We start from the raw sequence: 24,791 nt of genomic DNA on the forward strand, positions 1-24,791 counted from the left end.
GATCCGCCCACCTCAGCCTCCCAAAATGCTGGGATTACATGCGCGAGCCACCGCGCCTGGCCCCTACACTTTTCTTTGGTAAAACCTCAGAATGGTTTAAGATGATGCCTCATAGTCACTTTCAAATAGACAAAAATCTAAGAATCCTAAGAATGTGCCTCACAGACCCTAAGAATCTTAATGGTTTTGTCCCATAGTGACCTCATAGGGAGCCCAGGGAAGAGGAAGAGAGGGTTTATCTTGAAGAGATTTGTGGGTGTAGCTTCTGTCTGAAGGAGTAGATTTTAAATTGATCATACGAGGCCCACAAAGTTCTTAAAGGAACTATAATAGATTGAACGGAATGGGAAAGAGACAGTACAAAATGAAAAGAAGTCTTTGAAATTTCCCCAACTCTCCCAGGAGGCAGGTGGAGAAAATACTCAGCCGCAGACAGGGGCTGCCTTAGTGAAAAAAGATGACTCAGAGGGCAGAGCCCAGAGCTCTCTAGAAAATCACTCCCAAAGGGCAGAAATAAGCCTTAAAGAAGAGACTGGCACGTCCCAGCTGGATTTCAGAACAGCCATGATCCATGACTGCTGTGTGTCTCTGGTTTCCCCAACTTTGAACGAGAACGTCTATATTCATTATCTTATGCCTGTTCCACCAGTCTAAATTGTGTGTGTTTTGCGAGGTGGTACAGAAAAATAGTGTTTTTTGTTAACAGGTTTTCAAATCAAGAGAAACTATAGACCGGGTACTGAACTTGAAGAGCCTCATTTTGCACCTTGCCCTGATTTAGAAGATGATATTGAGAACCTTGGGCCTGAGCCTGATGCTGTAATGGGATGAAACTGAGAGAGTCTTGGAAGGGGGCTGAGTGTATTTTGCCTGTGGGAAGGATGTAAATGATTTGTGGCCACAGCAAGGACTGCAGTAGTTTTTAAATGGCTGCAAATTCTTTGTCACTTTTATCCCTTTCTCTGAATCTGGGTGGACTGTGACAGTTTTGACAAATAGAGTACAGAAGAAGTTGTGGCTTCTGAGGTCAAGTCATAAGTGTCCATGCAGTTTCCTCCTTGTGCTGCTAGGAACACTTGCTCTTGGAGCCGTCAGCTTCCATATAAAACTTCCAATTACCCTGAGATGTCTGGCCATGCTGGTAAGGCCACATATGGGTGCTCTGATCAACAGTTCAGCTAAGTGAGCCCTTCCACCATGCCAGCCCAGGTTTCGGATGTGTGAATGAAAAAGCCATCATGGAGGGGGATCCTCCTGCTCCAAATGGTCTAGTCCTGACTGTTCCAGACTCCTCTATCCACGTGAGTCATCCCAGCTTAAGGCTCAAATGTTATGGAGTGAGAAGAGGTTTTTTCTCTGTTCCCTTTCTGAATTCCCGACTCACAGAATCTGTGAGAGTCATATAATTATTATTGTCTGCCACTAAACTTTGGTGTGATTTATTATGTAGCAATAGAGAACTGGAACAATGCTGTATCATTTAATTTCTTGCTCCGATTCCTGAAACATATCAGAGGCATAAGAGCCCAAGTGTTTTACTTGAAGAGAAGAGGTCTGACCACAGAAATTTGTTGGAGGAAGTTAGAGCAAAATCCTTTGCTTGGCTCATGGATGGATGAAAAGATGTGCCCATCCAGAGGGATTGCAAAGCCCCAAAGGAGAGGAGAGAGTCTCTATATTGTGGGCAAAGAGCAGTGATACGGTTTGGTTTTGTGTCCCCACCCGAATCTCATCTCCAATGGTAATCCCCACATGTTGAGTGAAGGACCTAGTGAGACGTGACTGGATCATGAGGGTGGTTTCCCCTGATGCTGTTCTCATGATAGTGAGCGAGTTCTCATGAGATCTGATGGTTTAACAGTGTGGCATTTCCACCCCACCCTTTGCCACCATGTAAGACATGCCTTGGTTCCTTAGCCCTCCCCAGCTGTGCGGAACTGAGTCAATGAAACTTCTGTTTTTATAAATTACCCAGTCTCAGGTAGTTCTTTATAGCAGTGTGAAAGTGGACTATTACTAGCATTGAGCCAGGAAAGGTTTAGTGCTACCTTCAACTCCAGATTTAGTGTGATGCTGAGGAGGAGGAGAACAGGTTTTTGGGTGAATGGTGGCCTTAGCAGAGAAATCCTTTAATGTAGGACTGAGAGGGACAGTTCATGGTAGGAAACCTGGCACTAAGATTTTGCTGGGGCATAAGCAGTGTGGGCAAAGTTCTTGATCCTGAACAGAAAAGAGATGACGAGGACAATAAGCCAAGACCTTCCTTATCAAGAACCTGGGACATTTGTTTGTTGGATCCATCTCTTTGTATATCTTTAATTTTTTTCACAGTGACTTAAATGTCCTTCTTAAGTAGAATGACTTTTGGTGTCACTGTTGAAAGTCTACTATTCTCAGATATAAAAGTGTCCTCTTCTGAATTTCTTGGAACATTAAATGGGCATCTCAGTATTTTAGGCTTGATGGTATGCAGCCATTCCTACAGGACAGCTGGATGTGTTAGGCTTTCCTTGATTGCTGAATGTTCTAGAAATCTTTTGGAAAAAATGTATTATCTCTGGATTTCAGAGTAGGGACTTGTTCTTGAGTTGTTTGATGGGATAGTTTGTCTTTGAACAGACATTTGATTAGACAAAGGGCATGGGGAAATTGGTTCTATTACGTTAACTTGGCCAATATTTGAGAAGCTTTTATTCTATGTTAGGCATTGTGCAAGACTCTGCCTTAAAAAAAGAAGTGGTTTGAATCCTAGTTAAACCATTACATCATAGAAATTTTAAAATATTTCTCTAAGCTTTGCTTGCTCATTTGTTTGTAATAATATCCCTTTTATAGATTTGTTGTAAAGATCACTTGAAATCAAAGGAGGATAAATGGCATAAGATTCACAAAACGCTTTCACATTTCTTAACTCATCAGGATCAGGGTGGTATCTCATTCAGTCATTTATTAATTCAATAAACCTTTGTTGCAGCCCACCTTGTACCTAGCACAGAGTAGAAGCTCCGATGACATTTGCTAAATGAATGAATGAATACAAGAGTAATAACTATTATTATTTACCTGTAAGATTTCATTCCATAGCTGGCAGTCCTAATGGGCTGATATGTTTTGACTCTGTGTCCCTAACCAAATCTTATCTTGTAGTTCCCATAATTCACATGTGTTGTGGGAGGGACCTTGTGGGAGATGATTGAATCATAGGAGTGTGTCTTTCCCATGCTGTTCTCATGGTAGTGAATGGTCTCTGATGGTCTTAAAAATGGGAGTTTCTCTGCACAAGCTCTCTCTCTTTGCCTGCTGCTATCCAGGTAAGATGTAACTTGCTCTTCCTTGCCTTCCACCATGATTGTGAGGCTTCCCCAGCCAGGTGGAACTGTAAGTCCAATTAAACGTCTTTATTTTGTAAATTGCCCAGTCTCAGGTATGTCTTTATCAGCAGTGTGAAAATGGACTAATACATGGGGTTAGCCAGTTTCTCAATTATTTCCCTGTTGAGGGTTTTCCAGCTGGAATAGTGGCCAGTTTGAGGTTTCTTTGCTGTTGTTGGAGTGCTGAGGTGAGTGAAATGATTGGGGACCGTGATGCCTTCCTGTGTTGTCAGGGTTCTTCAGAGAGATGGAACCAATAGGATATAGCTATATATATCTAGATATAGATACATAGACATATAGAAGTGTATATACACACACACACACACGCACACAGACATATAGATGTAGATATATAAGAGGGGATTTATTAGGGAAGTTGGCTCATGTGATTATGGAGGCTGAGGAGTCTCATGATGGTCTGTCTGCAAGCTGAGGACCCTGAAATGCTGATAGCGTGGTTCAGTCCAAGTCCGAAGGCCTAAGAACCAAGGAAGCCAATGGTATAACTCAGTCTAAGGCCAAAGTCCCTGAGAACCCAGTAATGGGGCAGGGGCACTGATGTAAGAATAGAAAGGGGACATATGTTGGGGAAGGAAAAGGGAAGGTGGGAGTTTTGCTTGAGGGAGTGTGTGATTCAGGTAATCTTGAAGTTGGCTGATGCCCTCGGTCCCTCAGAGATCTGGGTAAACATTAGCCCCAAGGTAGCTAAAACCATTCCTTCGGATTTTTGAGAGCCTGATATGGTTGGAGTTTGTGTCCCCACCCAAATCTCATCTTGAATTGTAATCCCCATGTGTCAAAGGAGAGACCAGGTGGAGGTAATTGAATCATGATGTCAGTTTCTTCCATGCTGTTCTCATGATAGTGATTGCATTCTCATGAGATCTGATGGTTTTATAAGGAGCTTATCCTTCCTGCTGTCTTGTGAAGAATGTGCCTTGCTTCCCCTTTGCCTTCTGCCATGATTGTAAGTTTCCTGAGGTGTCTCCTGCAATGCTGAACTGTGAGTCAATTAAGCCTCTTTCCTTTATAAATTACACAGTCTTGGGCAGTTCTTTATAGCAGTGTGAAAATGGACTAACACAGAGCCCCACTCCTTGCTTCTGCAGGCTTCCCTCTGCTGTGCAGCATCTGTTCCCAAATACACAGACTCATCTTGGTGCCTGCAAATTCCCATTTTTACCACATGCTGCAGGTGGAGGTGCTGCCTCCTGGCCTGTTCTGAGCATCCTAGAACATCACAGGTAGAACATCTCACAGTGCCACATACCAAGGCCCTGCCACTCCCTGGTTGCATCCACCTCTGCCTCACTGCTCCATGCCCCTTCCAAAGCCTGCATTCTGACCAAGTTAACTTGCCTGCTGCTCCCACCTCTGCATGAGGGAGTTAGGCCTCTAATTGAAATGCCTTTCTTGTAGAAAACAGCCCCACAGTCTGCTTTCCCTGGCTCCCTTTGTGAATCTGGAAAATGTAATCATCTCCAGAACTGGGATTAGTCAAATCAAGAGGGAGATTTGGTGTCATTGAGTATAGCTCTATGCTAGTAATAGCAACTTCTGTCTTCCCTTTTTAATACTTGGAGCATGGTGGGCCCCAGGAAAGCCACCCTACTCCACCCCCAGGCTTCACTGAGCACCTCCTCTGGGACAGGCTCCAGGGACACAGAGAAGTTAGGATGGGACACACATCTCAAGTGAGTTAATGCTGCAGACCCCAGAGTGCCATTTCCAGGGGTCCCTGTAAGCCTGAGAAGCTTGCCCCAGAATCTTGTGCCACCTCTTCCCCATGTGGTTGCCCCCTCTTTGCTGGGCAGATATGGCTAAAAAAATCTCCAGCTGGGGCCAGGAGGGCCTCATAGTCATCAAAGGCCTCAAGTTTAGACATTGATGTTATTGCCACCCGTTCATCCTTTCATGCAGTCCCTGAGCGCCTCTGACAAGATTGAAAAAAAATCATCATATGATATTAAACTGTATCTCTTTATCAGATGACAGTTTGTGAAATTTAAGCATTTGAAATATGTTATAATTTTGTAACAGTGATACAGCTTTTCTTCATTTTTCAACATTCTGGGGACAGCAAACAGAACAAAAAATAGACATGGATTAGTCCTCTCTTGTTTCTGAAAGACTCTGGTAAGTGGCAACCTCTGTGTGTTCAGAGTCTTAAGAGGACCCTAAGAAGGTCTCAGGGCAAGTAATTTGCTTTAAGTTAATCTGCTCAGTGGTTGTGCCTACAGCAGCCACAAAAGCAAAGGCAGACCTAGTGTCTCTGAAATGAAGTTTGTAAGGGCTCATAAGTGTATCAAAAAGGCTGAAACGGTGGGCAAGTAGTGCTTTGATATTATTTTTGGCTATCACCATGGGAGCCCCTTCAGGGACTGCTGGAAATGAAAACCAAGCAGAGAGAATGTAGGGGATAAGTGGTCAGCTCCTGTTGCCTGGGTCTGGCTTGAGAACAGAGACATGGCTGCCCTTTAATGGTCATTCCACTCAGGCTGACATGTTCTTGTAGTCTTGGCCAGTGGTCCCCTTGTTGTTGTAATTTCTGCTGTAAGAGGCCACTCTGCAACCTTGTTTTTTTGTTCCCTTTCCAAGTTTTGCAAGCTGTACTAACCCACCATTGCAAAACCATTTATACACTTTGCCTTATATCTGTAAATAAAAAAAATGCCTGACAGGAAAAGTAGGATGGTAAATGATCTGGTCCTCTCAGTGTGACTAAAAGAGGAATTAATAAAACCCTAAAAGTTTGCATGTTGACAGAGCCAACGGTGAAACAGATATCACCAAGCACAGGCAGCTCCGTGTTACCCCATTATTTATGCTCCCCCGTCAGAGAAGTACATCTTACCAATAGTATATCCCTTCTGGTGATACCAGGAGGAAAAATTGATTAAAAAAAATCATGTTCAAGTTTCTCTAAAGGGGAGAGTGTAAAAGTGTCTACTGAAATTGCCCTTTCTTCCAATATGTGCTGGCCACTGCTCAAATGGACATGTGCCTTCCCGTTGGAGTTGGCAGTGATGATGCCTCTGCCCCACTCTGCTAGGGGTTCCCTTGGGGCAGTGGCTGCATCTATTTCTTTATATCCCCAGTGCCTAGCACAGTTCCTGGAGTTTGGTAAGCACTCACTTCCATGTTTGTGGATTGGATGAGTGACTAAATAGAAGGAAGACATAGATGCATGCTGTTTACGGCAAAAGAAAGCATGGCCTGTTCCTCATTCCTCCAAAGCTGACCAGCTGTCTCCTGATTTTTCCAATGAGGTCATTTAAGCCAAACATTCAGCAGATGCTACTTGATCAAGTTTTTTATGCTTGTTGAACAGATGTAGAGCTGTAGTCAATGGCATCAGTCAGCCTTCCTGGGAGATAATGCAGAACAATGAACGTGTGTGGTTCCTTTGAAGTGTATAACCAATGGCTTCATTAGTCATAGGCGTTTGAAGCCTTATCCGGAACAGTCTCGGAAGTTAATTTGTTTCTGCAGAACATTTGAGAGTTTACTACATGTCAAGTACTCTTCTAAGCATTCTGGCCGCAAATGCTTATTTCATCCTTGTGTTTGTATGAGGTAGAGTCTAATGTTATTCTCAGTTGTACCAATGAGGCTGAGGGATTTGTCCCAGCTGACAGGCTTTGTAAATGGCACAGCTGGGATTTGAACCAACTTACAGTGTCTCAAAACCTCAGGTTGTGCTGGAAAGAGCTATTATGCCATGAAATATACTAGGACATTCCCATCAAAGATGGCGAGTGAGTGGAATAGAGAGAGGCTTGTCAGTGTGTGGTCCTGGGGGTTCTGAGGTTCTGGGAAGGCTTTGTTCATTCATTGAACTTAGTAAGTAAAGTGCAAATAATTGTGAGCCTTCTGGGATAGACCACTTTGGTTGAAAAAGGGGAACTCTAGGGTGAAGCAGAAGAAGTGAAAGTTTAAGAGGACTCATCAAATGAAAAAAATCAGATCCCAGAAAGAACACTATATAATATAAGTTCTCGAAGGGATGCCTGAGATCATCTAGTTCAGTGGTTCCTAGACATTTTGATTTCATAGGCCAAAGAAATATTTGGGCTGAGTGAGTTGACAGCTTTTTGTTTGGTAGGTAAGTATATTTTTACAAAGCAACCATTGACTAGTACCAGCATTTCTTAAATAGAAATATACTTTAACAATTAAAAAAATGGAAAGGGATAGAGATTCAGAATAAAACAGTTTCTATTTAGAAAAGACAAGTTGGAAACTTTACATTGGTATTTAAAAATAAATGATATTCAGTATTTCCTCAGTTCTAAGGTGTTCTGTTATAAAGCATATCGTCAATTCAAATGACAGTCACCTTAAATCTACGTAGTTGAAGATGCATCCTGATTTTAGAAACATTAAAGTATGTTTTGGATTTTCTGTATTTGAAAAAAATCGTATATTTTCTTAATTATTGGAAATTATATGACATGTATTTGTTTTCTTGATGTAGGTGTGCTGTGTGTTGGGGGAGGAGCAGGTGGGGGGTGTTCTATGTTCATTGATGTCCTGGGGAAGTGGATCTTGAATGCCAACTTATTTAGGTACCTTGTTGAAATCCAGTTTCACATAGGGATAGTTTGGGATGTTCTGAGTGATGTGCAGCAGCCACAAGCCTCCCTCTAGTCTGTCTGTCCTTCCCTTGCAGGTGTGTAGAGGGGATCTCTGTGCAGGACTTCTGGACTGTGGGAAAGGTCTGTGGAGGTGGGGACTGTCTTGCTCACAATCCTGCTGGCCAGCATGGCATAGTCAGAAATTGATCTTAGATACCATTGACCAGGGACTTATTTTATTTTAATTGACATTAATCAGTCAATTAAGACTGATTAATGTCTTAATATTCAGAATGGGCAATGGGAGCCACAAATTCAATCTAATCTCCTTTTGTCAATACAGAAGCCGAGGCCAGAGAGCCTCACTGAGGCCTATGGTGACCCAGAGCATGCTTGGTTTGTCATCCTGGTTCTTTTTAACCATCTCGCACAGTCATTGTACAGAAAATGTTTGTATTTCAGGTCCAGGAGGCAACTTCCTGTGGGTGCAGCTTTTTGTTTCCCAGGTGATGGGCACCGCTATGCTTTGCACCCAAACACATCCATAACTGGAGACAGACCCAAATATTCCTGGGAACCAGGCAGGCAGAGGACAGGAGGTGACCAGGTCACACATGTCTGTCGAAGCCACCACCTTCTCTTGAGCTCTGGCCTATTGCTGCCAAGAGGAAAAGGGGGGCCCTGTATTCTCAGACCTTCTGATCATTTAAGAGAAATAGGAAGTCCAGATTTGAAATGAAATTTCTCACTTTTTAGATTTTGGCAATTCAAAAAATAAAAATAAAAAAACACAGAAAAAAGCATTGTGCAAACCAAACAAAATATGTCTCATTTGATGCCTGATTTGACATCTGCTTCCGATGTGCAACCTCTGTTCTAAAGAATCATTGAGAGTTGTGGTCTTGACCTTCTGAGATTTGGCTTATAGAAGGCTTTGGAGGAGTAAATTGCGTTTAGCCATATGGCAGAAGGTTGTCATGCCATTATTTAAGAACAGTTTACAATGATGAGAAAATAGGTAAGGCATAATTAGTGGATAAAGCAGTATACAGCATTTTTGATATACCACAGTCCACAGCCATACAAAACTGTGCCTCAGAGACCTATGACAAATGGTCAAAAGCTGCTATGTAACTCTTCTCCTCCTTCTTCGTACTCTAAACTTTCCAAGTTGCCCATAATAAATATGTGTTCCTTTTTAAGCCAGAAACAAAATGAACAAAAATGTCAATTTATAGTTATGCCACTCTTAGGAACATATCCTAAGATGATTGAATAAATATACAACGGATTTTATGCACAAAGTTACTCTGGTGATTTTATTTACAATAGAGAAAAATTGGTAGCATGTCCAATAATTGGGCAATATTTGAGTAATATATGGAATCCTTATGCAATGGAGTATTTTGCAATCATTGTTTCTGATATTATTAAGTAATCAAATAGAGTAATGATTATAATATAAAGTGAAAAAATAGGACATAAAATTGCATAAGCACTTGGATTAAAATTGAGCTTAAAAACACCTCATGCATAGGAAAAAGGCTAAAGAAAAATGCCAAAATGTATGATAATAAGGTTTGTGACTGGCTGTTAGGTTCATGGGTAACATTTTATTTTTGGATTTTTACTTTTTTTGGTCTTTTCCAGATTTTCTTTATTAAGTGTAATTCTTCAAAAAAAAAAAGGAGGGGCTGCCATTAACTCACCTTAGATATGCACTAATATATTAAATACACAAAAAAGTTATCTTTCCAATACAGTTATAGATGTTTTTTCTAATGTGATTATATACTTTATTCTCTAGAAATCTACTTCAAATTATTACCTTTATGCCTTGGCTGACAGGAAGCTCAGAGTTTAATTTATTGTTTGATCAAAGTAATTATATTTGCCATGGGTTTTGATTAATTTATGTTTCTTCACTCTTCTGATTTTAAAAGTTATATGTAATGATCTAAATATTTTTTCTATTTATACGATGGTACTATTTTATTATAAACTACTTCAAATTCTCTTGCAAAGTAGGTTGAGTGTCAATTTTAATAAAGAATAAGTCTACAATCTTTTTTCCTATGATTTTACAGCAGTGAGGGAAGTGTTAAACTTTTAAATCTCTATATAAATACATATGTATAAATATATGTGTATCTGTCTGTATACATCTGTATACATATACGTATGTAAGAATTCTCAAATGCCTATGAATCTTCGATAATCCAAACTTGTTCACTACTTTTCTTTTTACTATTTTAAAAAACTGTTTTAATAGCTTGGGCCCTTATAAATCATAGACAGTATTAATGAGAGACTTCAACTCTTCAGTATTTAAAATAAGCTTTACAGAAATAGTCTGTAAAATCTGTGGATAAAGATTCAAACTAAAATTTTTCTTTGCTTTTCACTGAAATCACATCAACTCAGTGTGGTAACACTTTGATCTCATGCTGAGTAGATTGTTTACTTTGAATTCAGAAGTGTTTTTTATGCATAAAAACCCAGAAAATAAATTGTTAGTTTATAATTACAGTATATTTGGAAATTTAAACTCTCAAAGCCTACTGTTTAGGGAGGGAAAAAATGGAAGGGTCTTGTTGCAGTGAAGTGATTGGGCATGTGGGTGTTTGCTCTGCCTCTAGTCATCTTGGGAGCACCTGGTAATATCACAGAATGGATTCCTCCTTGGTGGCTCCTACTGAAGCTGCTTCGATTATCAGTCTTAATTGAAATCATTTTTATTTTAAATGCTGCAGCAGTTTTGTCCCTTAATCTAATGGAGCTCCCCATTTTTGAGATTTATTATTCTGCCTTCCTACTGTTTTTCTTACTCCTCAGCATTGCCAGTGGTGTTGGAGATATTATTAATACATTAGGCCGATGGATCCCATTCATCAGCACGAGGGCCCGGGGCTGGAGGAGAGCATGATGCTGGCCATGTGCATCGGCCACTGGCTAAGAGGCTGCATCAGCTGCCGCTCTTCTTTCTACAGAGCAACTGTTATTGGACTGAACAACTGCCTCCTTATCCCAGGACTCTCTTTAGGGGGAAGAGCACTGGACATAGATTTGGGTAGGTTCGATTTGAGCCCTGGCTTGGCACATAATTACTCTGAGACCTTAGGAAAGACTAGAAACCTCTCAGCCCCAGTTTCCTTATTAGTAAAAGCAGAATAATATTTGATCTTGTAACATCATTGGACCATTGTGAAAATTCAACCAAAGTATATACCAATTGTAAAGTGCTGTAGAATGATAGTAGGCATTTATTTGTCCTCCCAAACCCATGCTCCTTGCTTTAGGGATAGCATCACCCTTTTTCTGGGGGAGTCGCCTTGCCTTGTTCCTCATTCTCATCTGGGCTCAATGGGACCTGACATCTTGGAAGACAATCTTGCCCTTCTGGGCACAGTAATTGGTCTAAATTAAATTTTACCTGTATCTGTTTTTACATCTATGCTATGTAAAAAACCGCCCCATAACTTAGTGACTTAAAACAGTAATGACATTATTTTCATGGTTCTTTGGTCACTGGGTGGTTCTTGTGATGCTTTCAGATGTGTTCCCTTATGTTGCTGCAGTCAGCTGATGGCTTGAGTGGGGCTGGAGTGTCTGGGATGGCCTCACTGACATATTTAGGGCCTTGGTGTTGGTCTAGGCCTCCCTTTCCATGTAAATTCACCCTGGGCTCCTGTCACACAGTGAACGCACACAATGATGGCAAAAAAGGAAGCGCGAGGCCTCTTAGGCTGAGGGTTAGATGTCAAAAACCATGACTTCTATTATATTTTGGTTAAAATAAAACACAAGTTCAGCTCAGATTTAAGACAAAGAGGAATATACTGCACCTCTTGATGGAGGGAGCAGCAAAATCATATTTCAAAAGGTCACATGTATGGAGACAGAAGGAATTACTACGTTAATATTCACAAATAATCTGCCATGTTACTAATGCTGGAAAGCTTTTGGGCCAAGATCCATTAGCAGCCCTTGTTCCAGCCTTGTGGAAGGAGTTGGTGTGCAGTACAAGAGAATGCAACTGACTTCTGGAGAGAATCAAGGACAAGTGCTAGAGAGCTCTGAATCAGCCTTTAAAGCAGCTCTGTGCCTGCTCTTATTGCAGTTTGAATTATGCCAGCAAGTTATCCTGCCCCTTCTCCCATAATCTAGCTTAAGTTTGATTTCTGTCACGTGCTCTCCAGGAGCAAGCTCAATATATGCTTATTACTTTTCCCTTTGTTTGCCTTTCCTGGAGAATGGATGAAAGGATTGGGAGTAGAGATCTATGAGTTTTAAATTAATTATGTAGACTGGCACAGCAGCCCTGTCTTTCTCCATCTCATCCTCAGCCAGCTCAAAACTGAATAGGCTGGCAACTTCCTTGCTACCATTATTCACTCTTATTCTGAGGATAAAAATGACTATGAGCTCCCAGTGTGCAGCATCTTGTGAAAGATCAGAACTTGAATGATAGCATCAGAAGAACATGAGAGTATGCACGTGCAAGTTCCTTCATTTCTTCTCAAGAACGATTTTAAAGTTTGCACCTGGAGAAGCTCCTGAAACATCCGTCAGCAGTTTGGTAGAATCTACAGTCTTGTTACCATTTTAGATTAATTTGTTATGGCAATGAACACATCAGACTTGATCTCCAAGGGCTCTCTGTAAATCATTTCTAAACCCTCATTCTCTGGGGTCATCTTTTTGGGATAAATGGGATCAAGAGAGGTTGGTAGTCTTTTGAGACTGTAGACTTTAAAACCTTGAAATTCAGTGCTTCAGAAATAAAAAGCAAACTCTAAAATCTTTAATAATCAAAAGAGGAGATGATAATCATTTTCTGCAGTTAGCCACTCAGGCTGTCACCTATGCCTTTTATCTTCAGATTTCTCTAGTTTTATGTAGAATGTCATTATGCAATTATCTCGGAAAACTTCTTCCCAAGAATTTGACTTTTTCAGTATTCTGTCATTCTCTAACTGCATTACCTTCCCAAAGCATTTCTGTAGTCCAACTCACAAACAATAAATATTTCTAAGGGTGGGTCTTACACCCACCCTTGGAATGTGCTCCTTTTGTTGGAAGAAAATAGAGAATTTGGCCTGGATTAGGGTCACCCTTTGGTGATCATCTCCAGTGTAGTGGAGATGACGCTGATGCTGAGGCCGCTTCTTGGGTTGCCCTTTGGGAAGCCCTTTTCTGGGGCCCTTCTCTTAGGAAGACAGAGGAAAATGGTCATGTAGGATGTTTTATATTCCCGTTTATGAGCCTTTTCTTGTGAACACTTTTTTTCTGTGCTACTTCCTTCTGGATTAGAAGACACAAAAGGTGGTTGGGGAGGAAATGTAGTGGTTAAGAGTTTAATCTCTGGAATCAGACAGACTCAAGTTTGAGTTCTAATCTTGTCTTTTACTGTTCTTGCAACAATAAGCAAGTTGCTTAGCTTCTCGGATCCCATTTCTTCATCTGTAAAGTGGGGATAACAATAACCTCCTAGGCTTGTTGTGAGAATTAAATGACAAAATATAAGTAAAGTATCCAGCACTGTGCCTGGAACATAGTAAGTATTCAATAAATGTTATCTGTTATTACAGTATTTATGTAACTTAACTAACTGCAATTTAATTTATCTAAGGGGGTTAGAATACTGTTGTCCTAGTCAACATGGGCTGCTATAACAAAGTACCATAGACTGGGCAGCTTAAAAACAACAGAACTTTATTTCTTACAGCTCTGGAGACTGGAAGTTGAATCAGGATAATAGCATACTCAGGTCCTGGTGAGGGCCCTCTTCTGGGATCCAAGAATGAGGACTCCTTGGATCCTCACATGATGGAAAGCAGGTAAGAGAGCTCTCTGGGGTCCTTTTTGTAAGCATGATCTAATTACCTTCCAAAGGCCCCTATCCCAATACCATCACATTGAGGGTTTGGATTTCAACATTTGAATTTCTGGGCATGTAAACGCTTCATGCATTGCAGCGGTCATGGGGCAGACAAATCACCTTGGGTTTTAAGTGTAATTCCTAAATCTTAAGGCAGTCTCTCCTTTCCCAGAGTGGGTTGCAATGTGACTTTCAGAAGCAATGTATTTGCAGGAACTTCACATTGAGAAACTGAAGACAATTGCCCTAATGTTGAGATTTAAACCTGGAGAAAAGTGTTTCTAAATCTCTTCAAGAGGAAATGGCACTTGAGAAAGGCCCAGACATTTTTTACTTTAAATCAAAATAGACAGGGATATTTATGGATTCCTGATTAGGTATCTGGAGTCACCTGAATTGGTCGTCATGCTGGATAAACATCTGTATTCTTAAGATGACTATTTAAGAACAAATAAAACTTCTCTGTCTTCTGAGGTAAGGGTCTAAAAGGTTTTTATGGGAAGCAGTGCTTCTGGAGTGTGCAGCTAACTTTGAGAACGTCTCTGGAAAGGAAATATCATGTTCTGTGGAGCTCAATTGGACCCAACATTATCACATGCTCAAGAGCTGGGTTAGCATATTATCGCAGTTTTCCTGGAATAGTTCTAACCAACATCATTGTCCCAACATCATTATTAATAGTACCTCATTTTACTCAAAAGCGTCCTGGTTTAGATGACAAATTATATGGTCACCTTGTCTAAAACTTCATGTTCTATCTTTATTTAAAAATTTTAAAATATTTAGGGCCAGGCATGGTGGCTCACATCTGTAATCCCAGCACTTTGGGATGGTGGGCAGATCACTTGAGGCCAGAAGTTTGAGACCAGCCTGGCCAACATAGTGAAACTAGATTTCTACTAAAAATACAAAACATTAACCAGGTGTCAGGGTGCTCATGTATGTAATCCCGGCTAGTCAGGAGGCTGAAGCAAGAGAATCTCTTGAAACTGGGAGGTGGAGGTTGCAGTGAGCTGAGATCGTGCCACTGCACTCCAGCCTGGGTGACAGAGCGAGACTTTGTCTCAAAAAAATAAAATATTTATTTGTAATAGACCATTTATTACAAATAAAATATTTATTTGTAATAGAATATTATCACAGTAACATTCTCAGCTCTTAGTCATAGAAAAATGTTCCTCTATCTCAATGAAGCAGAGTTTGTCCTTTTATGAGACACTGCAGACAATGATAAATACATAAGCCATTGGGTTTCCCTTTTTGCTTTGGCTGCCAGGAAACTCAAGGCTAATTTGGAGCTCAATTACAGGATCATCTATAGCTTCAGATTTCTAAAGCAAATTATTTCCTTACCTGTCATTGTTACTTGGTTTGTGTTTCAATTTTTATTGTGAGATCATTTTCCTGGGACGATTTCAAATTATTTTAAAAAATAAGTAGAATATAAAAATGGAAAAGGTTGTGAATATTTTAGTTTTAGCATCTAAAGCCAATGAACTGACCAAACACAAGGTATTTCTTGTGGATATCTAGAGATCCCTCTTCTACATGGTCACACTTGATAATGATGCGATGGTTAATTCTGGTGCTGTGGTAGGCCACATCATTTGGCCCTAATGACTTATGCCTCCCTCTATTCATGACCAGATAACTTTGTAGTGCCCACCACTGGGTGTGGGACGATTGTCTTGGCTCAGTCATTCTTAGACTGGTTGATTTTTTTTCTCTGGGTATGGACAAAACTGAACAGTAAAAGCTACAACCTTGGAAATCTTGACCATGTTTAGCTGTTAGGCAGAGATTTCTCCTCTTTCAGAGAACCACAACAGCCTATCTGGAATGTCTATCACAGCAAAGGATCTTAGCAGCAGTGGGCAAGTACTGGACTGCATAGGTCTAGTTTCCAACAAGGACTTCTTGTGGCAACAAGAAGCCATGAAAAATAGTGGCTCAAATAGATTTCAGTGGTTGACATTTAGACAAAGACTCTAGGAAGATCATCTTAATGTATGAAGAAGAGCTGGTACCATTCCTACTGAAACGATTTCAAAAAATTCAGAAAAAGGGAATCCTCCCTAATTCATTCTATGAGGCCAGCATCATCCTAATAGCAAAACCTGCAGAGATGCATCAAAAAAGAAAACTACAGGCCAATATCCTTGATGAACGTAGATGCAAAAATCCTAACAAAATACTAGCAAAATGAATCTAGCAGCACATCAAAAAGCTAATCCACCATGATCAAGTAAGCTATATGCCTGGGATTCAAGGTTGGTTCAATGTATGCAAATTGATAAATGTGATTCACCACATAAATAGAACTTAACGACCACATGATCATCTCAATAGATGCAGAAAAGGCTTTTGATGAAGCTCAGCACCGCTTCATGTTAAAACCTGCAACAAGGAAAATACTGAAGAACATACCTCAAAGTAATTAAGAGCCATCTGTCAAAAATCCACAGCTGACATCACATTGATTGGGTGAAAGCTAGAGAACCCCTTGAGAACCAGAACAAGACAAAGATGCCCTCTCTTACCACTCTTATTTAACATACTACTGGCAGTCCTAGCCAGAGTAATCAGGCAAGAGAAAGAAAGAAAAGACATCCAAATAGGAGGAGAAGTCAAGCTATCTGCTTGCAGATGATATGATTCTATACATAGGAAACCCCGTAGTATCTGCTGAAAAGCTCCTAGATCTGATAAACAGCTTTAGCAAAGTTTCAGGAACAAAATCAATGTACAAAAATCAGTAGCATTTCTATACACCAACAACATCCAGGTTGAGAGACAAATGAAGAATGTAATCCCATTCACAATAGCCACAAATTGAATAAAATACCTAGGAATGCAGCTAACCAAGGAGATGAAAGACTTCTACAATGAGAATTACAAAATGCTGCTCAAAAAAGTCAGAGATGACAAAAACAAATGGTAAAAAATTTCATGCTCATGGATAGAAGAAACAATATTAGTTAAAATGGCCATACTGCCCAAAGCAATTTATAGATTAAATGCTATTCCTATCAAACTACCAGTGACATTCTTCACAGAATTAGAAAAAAAAAAGATTCTAAAATTCATATGAAACCAGAAAAAGAGCTCGAATAGCCAAGGCAATCCTAAACAAAAAGAACAAAGCTGGAGGCATTACATTACTAGACTTCAAACTATACTGCCGGGCTACAGTAACCAAAACAGCATGGCACTTATACAAAAACAGGCACATAGATCAATGGATCAGAACAGAGAGCCCAGAAATAATGCTGCACACTTACAACCATCTGATTTTCAACAAAATTGACAAAAATAAGCAATGGGGAGAGGACTCCTTATTGAATAAATGGTGCTGGGATAACTAGTTAACTATGTATGCAGAAAATTTGAACTGGACCACTTCCTTGCACTATATACAAAAATCAAGTCAAGATGAATTAAAGGCTTAAATGTAAAACCTAAAACTATAAAAACCCTGGAAGATAACTTAGAAAATACCATTCTGAGCATAGGGCTATGCAAAGATTTTGTGATGAAGACTTCAAAAGCAATTGCAATAAAAACAAAAACTGACAAATGGGAGTTAAACTAAGGAGCTTCTACACAGCAAAATAAACTATCGAGTAAACAGACAACTTACAGGATGGGAGAAAATGTTTGCAAACTATGCATCTGACAAAGGTCTAGTATCCAGAATTGATAAGAAACCTAAACAAATTTACAAGGAAAAACAACCAACTCCATTAAAAAGTGGGCAGAGGACATGAACAGATACTTTTCAAGAGAAAACATACGCATGGCCAACAAGCATATGAAAAAATGTTCAATATCACTAATATATAAATGCAAATCAAAACCACAATGAGTTACCATCTCACACCAGTCAGGATGTCTGTTTTTTTATTTTTTTCTTTCATCTTTTTGTTTTTTAACTTTTTCTTTAGATTCAGGGGTACACGTGCAGAGTTGTTATATAGGTAAACGCATGTCATGGGGGTTTGTTGTACAGATTATTTCATCACCCAGGTACTAAACCTAGTACCCAATAGTTATTTTTTCTGCTCCTCTCCCTCCTCCCACCCTTCATCCTCAAGTAGGCCCCAGTGTCTGTTGTTCTCTTCTTTGTGTTCATGAGTTCTCATCATTTAGCTCCCATTTGTAAGTGAGAACACGCAGTATTTGGTTTTCTGTTCTTGTGTTAATTTCCTTAGGATAATGGCCTCCAGCTCTATCCATGTTCCTGCAAAAGATGTGATCTCGTTGTTTTTTATGGCTGCATAATATTCTATGGTGTGTATGTACCACATTTTCTTTATCCAAAGTGTCATTGATGAGCATATAGGTTAATTCTATGCCTTTGCTATTGTGAATAGTGCTGCAATGAACATTTGTGTGTATGTGTCTTTATAGCAGAGCAATTTATATTCCTCTGTAAAATTACAGCATCATAATTTTTGGACTTTAATAATAACTATCATTTTAATAGCCATTCTATTATTAAAAAGTCAAAAAATGACAGATGCTGGTGAGGTTGTGAAGAAAAGGAACTTCTTACACAGTGCTGGTGGGAGTGTAAATTCATTCAGCCATTGTGGAAAGCAGTTTGGTGATTTCTTAAAGAACTTAGAACTACCATTGACCAAACAATCCCATTATTGGGTATATACCCAGAGGATTATAAATCATCCTGCCATAAAGACATGTCACTGCAGCACTATTCACAGTAGCAAAGACATGGAACCAATCTAAATACCATCAACAATAGACTGGATAAAGAAAATGTTTTGTAGTATGTATACACCATGGAATACTACATAGCCATAAAAAGAATGAGATCATGTCCTTTGCAGCAACATGGATGGATCTGGAGGCCATTATCCTTAGCAAACTAATACAGGAACAGAAAACTAAATACTGCATGTTCTCACTTATGAGTGGAAGCTAAACTCTGAGTATGCATGGACACCAAGAGGCGTACAATAGACACCAGGGCCTACGTGAGGTTGGACAGTGGAAGGAGGTTGAGGATTGAAAAACTACCTATCAGGTACTATGCTGATACCTGATAGGTACCTGAGTGATGAAATAATCTTTACACCAAACCCCCACGAAATGCAATTTACCTATATAACAAACCTGCACATGTACCCCTGAGCCTAAAACAAAGGTTAAAAACAAACAATTTGAGAACTACAAAAAAAAAAAAAAAAAGGAAGATCATCTTTGGGTTGTGTGAACGCCAAGGGGGCACATCTTAATGGAAGAAGACATGCACATCTTATCTCCTGTTAATAAGACAGGTAGGGGGTCAAATTATTAATTGTAAAGTGAGACCACGTGATACCTGCCTGCTTGTGGAGCAGTTCAGTCGTCACTTTTAATGTGTAGGAGATGGAGAAGGATATGGAGGGAATGTGCCTCTCCATTTATGATACGGATTGGAGACTAGATGGGGTCCATAAGGAGGTGCTTTAGGAAAGGGGTGACCTCTGACTTCCTATGTAGAGTCCTAAGTTGAGAATGAATGTAATCTAGACCCAGGTGACATTTATGAAGGTGCCCAGCCTGCTGTGCTGACTTGCACAATGAGTTGCAGTGGCTGGAGCTGCCTAATGAGGCATGAGATGGAGTGTAATGCAAAGGAGGAGACAGTAACAAATTAGTCACGCAGATGGCTTTGAAAGGTGACCTGCAGCCATACAAACTCACAGTCTGAATTTCTGGCCAGAAGTGTTGTGTTGCAAAGCAGTTGCCTTCCATGTATTCTTTAAAAAAGAAAAAAGAAACAGTTATCCCCTAGAGGGCATTTCAGATTCTTGCTTCTTGTTTCACTTGCCAGAAAATAGAGATCCAGAGGAAAAATTCCCTGGGAGGAAAATATAATTTGAGGGGTGATCGTCGTTTATTTGCTTCATTTAAGATTCAGCAAAACCAGGACTAATCCAGCTCTTCCCTGTCCTCCAGCAAATTTGCTTTCCTCCTATTGCTACATCAATTTCCCCTTGTTTTCCTTCTGAAGTAGAGAAAGCAGTAAGTTCGCTTTCTTTTTTTTGCTGTCTTACACTTTGCGCCGACATCAATAATGTGCTGGATGGAACATTTATTTTACCAGTTTTCTCTGAGCTGAGCATCTTCTTTTTCTTTTCTTTTTTTAGTTTAATGGCATCTCAAAGCCATTTTGAATTTGTCTACTCCGACATAAACTGAACACTGGAAAAGCTGCTCTTTGGCAATCTGTTAAGAACAGCAGTTATCTATGTCCAATATCTAGTTTCTTAAAGAAACATTTCTCTATAATTTCAATGTCTGACATCAATTCCAGGCCCCTTGGAAAGCATCTCTAGCTATAATAATCATTAATGGAGAAAAATTGACATGCAAATACAATACCGAAGCACCAATGAAACCAAATGTATCTCTAGGGTTACACTTACTGATCAACAACAGTAACAGCAAACATAGCTTTTGTGCAATATCAGTTTTCCTTGAGCAAGGAAGGAGGCTGTGTATGTAGTAGTTAATTTCAGTATTGCTCTACTATTTACTAAATGAGTGACCTTGGACAAAGTCCTTAGCCTTTCTTGTGCCTCAAGTATAATGGGGAGCCACTAACGATGGTTCACATTTATTGGGCTCTTTACCAAGTGTCAGGTTATGTTTCAAGCTCTTTATCTTTAACTTACTAATTCTCCCAGCAACACCTGAATTATGTGTAATTGCATCCATCCCCATTTTACCAAAGGGAAAACTAAGGGACAAAAAAAGCTAACCAACTTGCCTAGTGTCACAGAGCTGGAAAGTAGTAGAACCAGGGTCTCAGGCCAGGAGGTCTGACTCTGGGGTTGTGCTCTTTACCTCTACACTGGACCGCTTTGATGATCATTGTAATAATATATCCTCATTGGATTGTTGAGAGGAGTTAGAGACTGGTTCACTAAAGTACATAGCACTATGTCCAGCATGTGGCACAAGCTCATTAAATGTTCACCAGTGTTGTTAAGGCTAAATTACTGAAACTCTTAATGACCGGTTGCCCAAATTTAAACTTGAACTTTTGAACTTGAGGTTAGTTCAAATGGCTCTGGTTATTCCAGTCATTTCTATTACTATCCTTTAGAAAAATAATTTTGGAACAAAACCAGAATTACCTAATGTAATCCCAACATCATGGCAACTGGTATGAACAAGAGTAGGATGACTATCAAGGTTAGTTCATGAGCAATGGTCAGCTTCCGGACCACTTTGTGACTTTCAGGAAGTGGACTTCTACTTCTCTTCCCAATATTGGACTCATGCCCACCCCTCCTTTGCCCTGTTTGTCTTGATAGTCCTTTATACTCTATTCATGGTATCTACTTCACATTGATGGAGTGCTAGAAATCATACTTTATTTCATTTTGTCCTCTGGTGCTCTTTTTGCAAGGAAGCACTGCAGCCCCAGCAGAGAAGTAATTTAATTTGTTTTTATTAACAAAGTCAAGTCATATGCAAACGAATTTGTTCAAGAGCTGTTTAATTAGAAAAGGGTTTTTTCCTTCCATTAGGTGATTCCCTGATGGAGGAAGATCTCAAAAACGTACCATACCTCTATTAAATGTCCCAGATGTTAGATTTAGGAGTGTCTCCATTTTGGAATGAAAATTGCAATTTGGGCTTGGCGTAATTCCACACAAGTGAGACTGTCTGAGTGAGATAGAAGATTAGAGCTGAAGGGACTTTTGAGGTCAGTTATTCTAACTTCCTTAATATGGCAGATGTGGAAACTGAGGCACATGTCTTCTGAGAAGATTCTTCACCAATGTTTGTCTCTGGCCTCGTTAGTCTTAAGGAAGTGATGTAAAGGTTTATTAATCTGATGCAATTTGCCATCTTCATTTTCTCTCTCTCTCTCTCCCTGTTTCTCTCTCTGTCTCTCTCTCTCTGTCTTTGTGTGTGTGTGTGTGTGTGTGTGTGTTTGTGTGTGTGTGTTTGCAGGTATTTCAGGCTATTGGTACTTGATGAATAGGATGAATTTATTGTTGACTTAATATGTCTTAAAAGTGTTGTTATTACAGAAACTCTATGTAGGCAACAATGATTGCCTTACGTGCCTAGCACTCCTGGGCTCCATTTCTTCTGACTACTGGTCCTCTCATCCCCCAGACACCCACTATTCTCCCATTTTATCTGCATAATTCCCACAGGAGTTGTCATTTTCTTAGCTGGTTGCATCCTTCCATGCACAGCTTATTGATCTAGTGGTGGACACATAACCCAAATTGGTCCAACAAATTATTTCCTTGGGACTTTTAATGTTAAGACTAGAAAGAGCAACAAAATAGGGTCTCTTGTAGTTAGAACTACGTGTAAAACATTTGGATGCCATTGGCTTCATGTATTCCATCAGGTGCAGAAAGTTGATCTGAAGGAAAGAGAAGAAGCTGAGACATAACAGAGAGAAGCAAAAAGCAGAGATGGTTATGAGGATGTAGGATTCCAACTCTGGACCATCTTAGGTCCTAGCTGCATTTCTGTTCTTCTGTCACATAGCTCACTGCCTGTGGATTCCTTGAGGCAACCAGTCCTCTCTTTTTGGCTTGATTTGATTTAACAACACTGTGAACAAAAGAATACTAAAATTTCCAGAGAAGCAAGGGTGAGTGTCATTTTATCCAATGTGCGCCAGCTAGGCCAGATGCTGGAGGAGAAGTATTGAGGGGACAGGAAAAAAACTCCCAGAAGAAACAGCCTTTGAGTGATGTAGAACAGGCATTTATCCAGCTCAGCATGGAAGAGATCCTAATGCTTACCCAGGAAGGAGGATTAGAACCCCACCCAACTAGTACAGGGCAGAGGGCATTCAAAGGCATCTCCAGAGGAAAGTGATGTCTTTGGATGTGCAGGCACAGTTCCTTATAACAAATCCTTATTTCTCATAAAATTTCAAAGAAAATCCTTTGTGTATTGCTCAGGGATGTTGTCCATAGCGGATGGGCCCCACATTGTTGCTGTCACTCTCTGAATTTCCACATTAGGCCAACCACATAAGCATACATTTATACCAAAATAGTGTGCCTGAACAAGGCTAGTGGATGTTTGGAAAAGTGTTACTATATAAAGATTGATTTTAAGTTTAATTCCCAAACCCAACTTGCTCATTTCTAGATCTTCAATACCTACATAACTAGTATAGGTCACAAGTCTTGGAAAGATTCTGAGAACCATAGAATTTAAGATTATAATTTTTTTTTCCTAAAGCAACTTCAGTCCAACTCTCCTACTGAATTTCCCACTGTACCAAAGCTGGTAGACTGGAGATTTATTCATTCATCCAGTTTCTGCGCCTTTCCTGAGGATATGTAGGAATCTAGGAGACTTGGTGCTTTTGGACGAGGGTGGATCCCCTAATCTTGGTCCATCAGGCTCACTCTTGATTTCCTTATTGTCCCAGCTTGCCTAATTCCCTCAGGCCCCACAACTTGTAATTTCTAGGCCAGGTCAAGTGTTCAGGAAGCCTTGTAAAGCTGAGAATCTAAGATCCTGGAACCAACCTCCTCAGATAGACTACAGGACCTTTCCCCCTCTGAAGTCTTACCAGCTCCACCAGGAAGCAGCAGGAGGGATTCTGCTGCTCCTGGGATCCATGTTGTCTTCCCACTTTCCAGTCTGGGGAAAGCATTTCTCTCTCCCTTTCTGTTGATCTCCTTCCTCACTTCTCTGTCCATGCACTCACTCTTCTTCAATGGATTTAGGCTTTTACAAAAGATATGAACAACTGACTTTATGTATCTTACGCTTTTACCCCAGGAAATACAGTTTCCAGAAATATTGCAAGAGGACTTAATGATTGACTTGAAATGTAAAATGAGGTGGGATAGGAAATATAGGAAAAGCAAACAGTAATTCATATCTTAAATAATCTATCCAATGATACGTGTTTATCAAATAATTGAAGGTATGAGAGAGAGAGCAGTTCAGCCCTAAATGAAAAACTATTGAGTGTTGAGATTTTTTTCTGGCATGCTGTTAAGTCACTTGTGGATCAATTTGATGTTTACAAGGTTGGCTTTTAAGCTTTCTTAAGATTTGTCCTGAGGGGTCTTTTGGGTTAATGTAGCTCCACTACTAAGGTGTGATAAAGAGTGTCTAATCTATAACATAATAGTTACAGACTCAATGATTTCTCTCTAAATTTGAGAATAAGAGAAGTGTCAACTCTTACCATATCTATTCAGTATTTTACTGGAGCTCTTGACCAGCACAATAAGTCAAGAAAAATAAATAAGGTCATATCTATTGGAAAGGAAGAAGTAAAACTGCTTTTATCCCCACAGTTGTCTGTGTAGAAAATGCGAAGGTATTTACAAACAGTAAATAAAACAAAAGTACTAGAACTAATAAGTGAGTTTAGCAAGGTCACAGAAAGTAATAGAAAAAAATCAATTATATTTCTATATTCTAACAATGAAAAACTGGATATTGAAATTTTAAAAATAGCAGCATTTGTAATATCCAAACCATAAAGTACGTGGGAAAAATTTTAATAAAATATGCATAAGAGCTGTTTGCTAAGAACTCTAAAGTGTTAATGAAATTAAAGAAGATCTAAACAAATCTGGCATATGAACATGATGAATCTCCATAAGTCTCAATGCTATTATGGTGTCATCTCTACTAAATTAGTGTATGGACTCAATACAATTATAATAGAAATATCAACATGATTTTTATCTGTGTAGAAATTAACAAAATGATTCAAAAACTAAATGGAAACTCAGATAACTTAGAACAGACAAAATAATTTTGAAAAAGAACAAAGCTATAGGATACACACTACCAGATTTTAAGACTTACCAATAGTTACAGTAATTAAGTCAATGTCAAATTGACCAATAGATGTATAGCCCAATGGACTAGAAGAGAATCAGATGATTAACCCCCATATATAGATAGCTGACAGGTTTGTGACAAAGGTGCTGA

General features: G+C 39.7%; 1 long non-coding RNA gene across 1 annotated transcript in view; it reads left to right on the top strand.

Annotated features, from left to right (window-relative positions):
- The first annotated feature begins 880 nt into the window (after window positions 1-880).
- The window catches only part of LOC129048353 (uncharacterized), a 179,542-nt gene continuing 155,631 nt past the window's right edge, over window positions 881-24,791 (top strand). The window contains exons 1-3 of the long non-coding RNA XR_008510625.2: window positions 881-1,301; window positions 10,787-11,021; window positions 13,680-13,791. This is a non-coding gene — a long non-coding RNA (uncharacterized LOC129048353). The remainder of the gene's footprint in view (window positions 1,302-10,786; window positions 11,022-13,679; window positions 13,792-24,791) is intronic.

This window comes from Pongo abelii, chromosome 8 (assembly GCF_028885655.2).
Source record: "Pongo abelii isolate AG06213 chromosome 8, NHGRI_mPonAbe1-v2.0_pri, whole genome shotgun sequence".
Lineage (NCBI taxonomy): Eukaryota > Metazoa > Chordata > Mammalia > Primates > Hominidae > Pongo > Pongo abelii.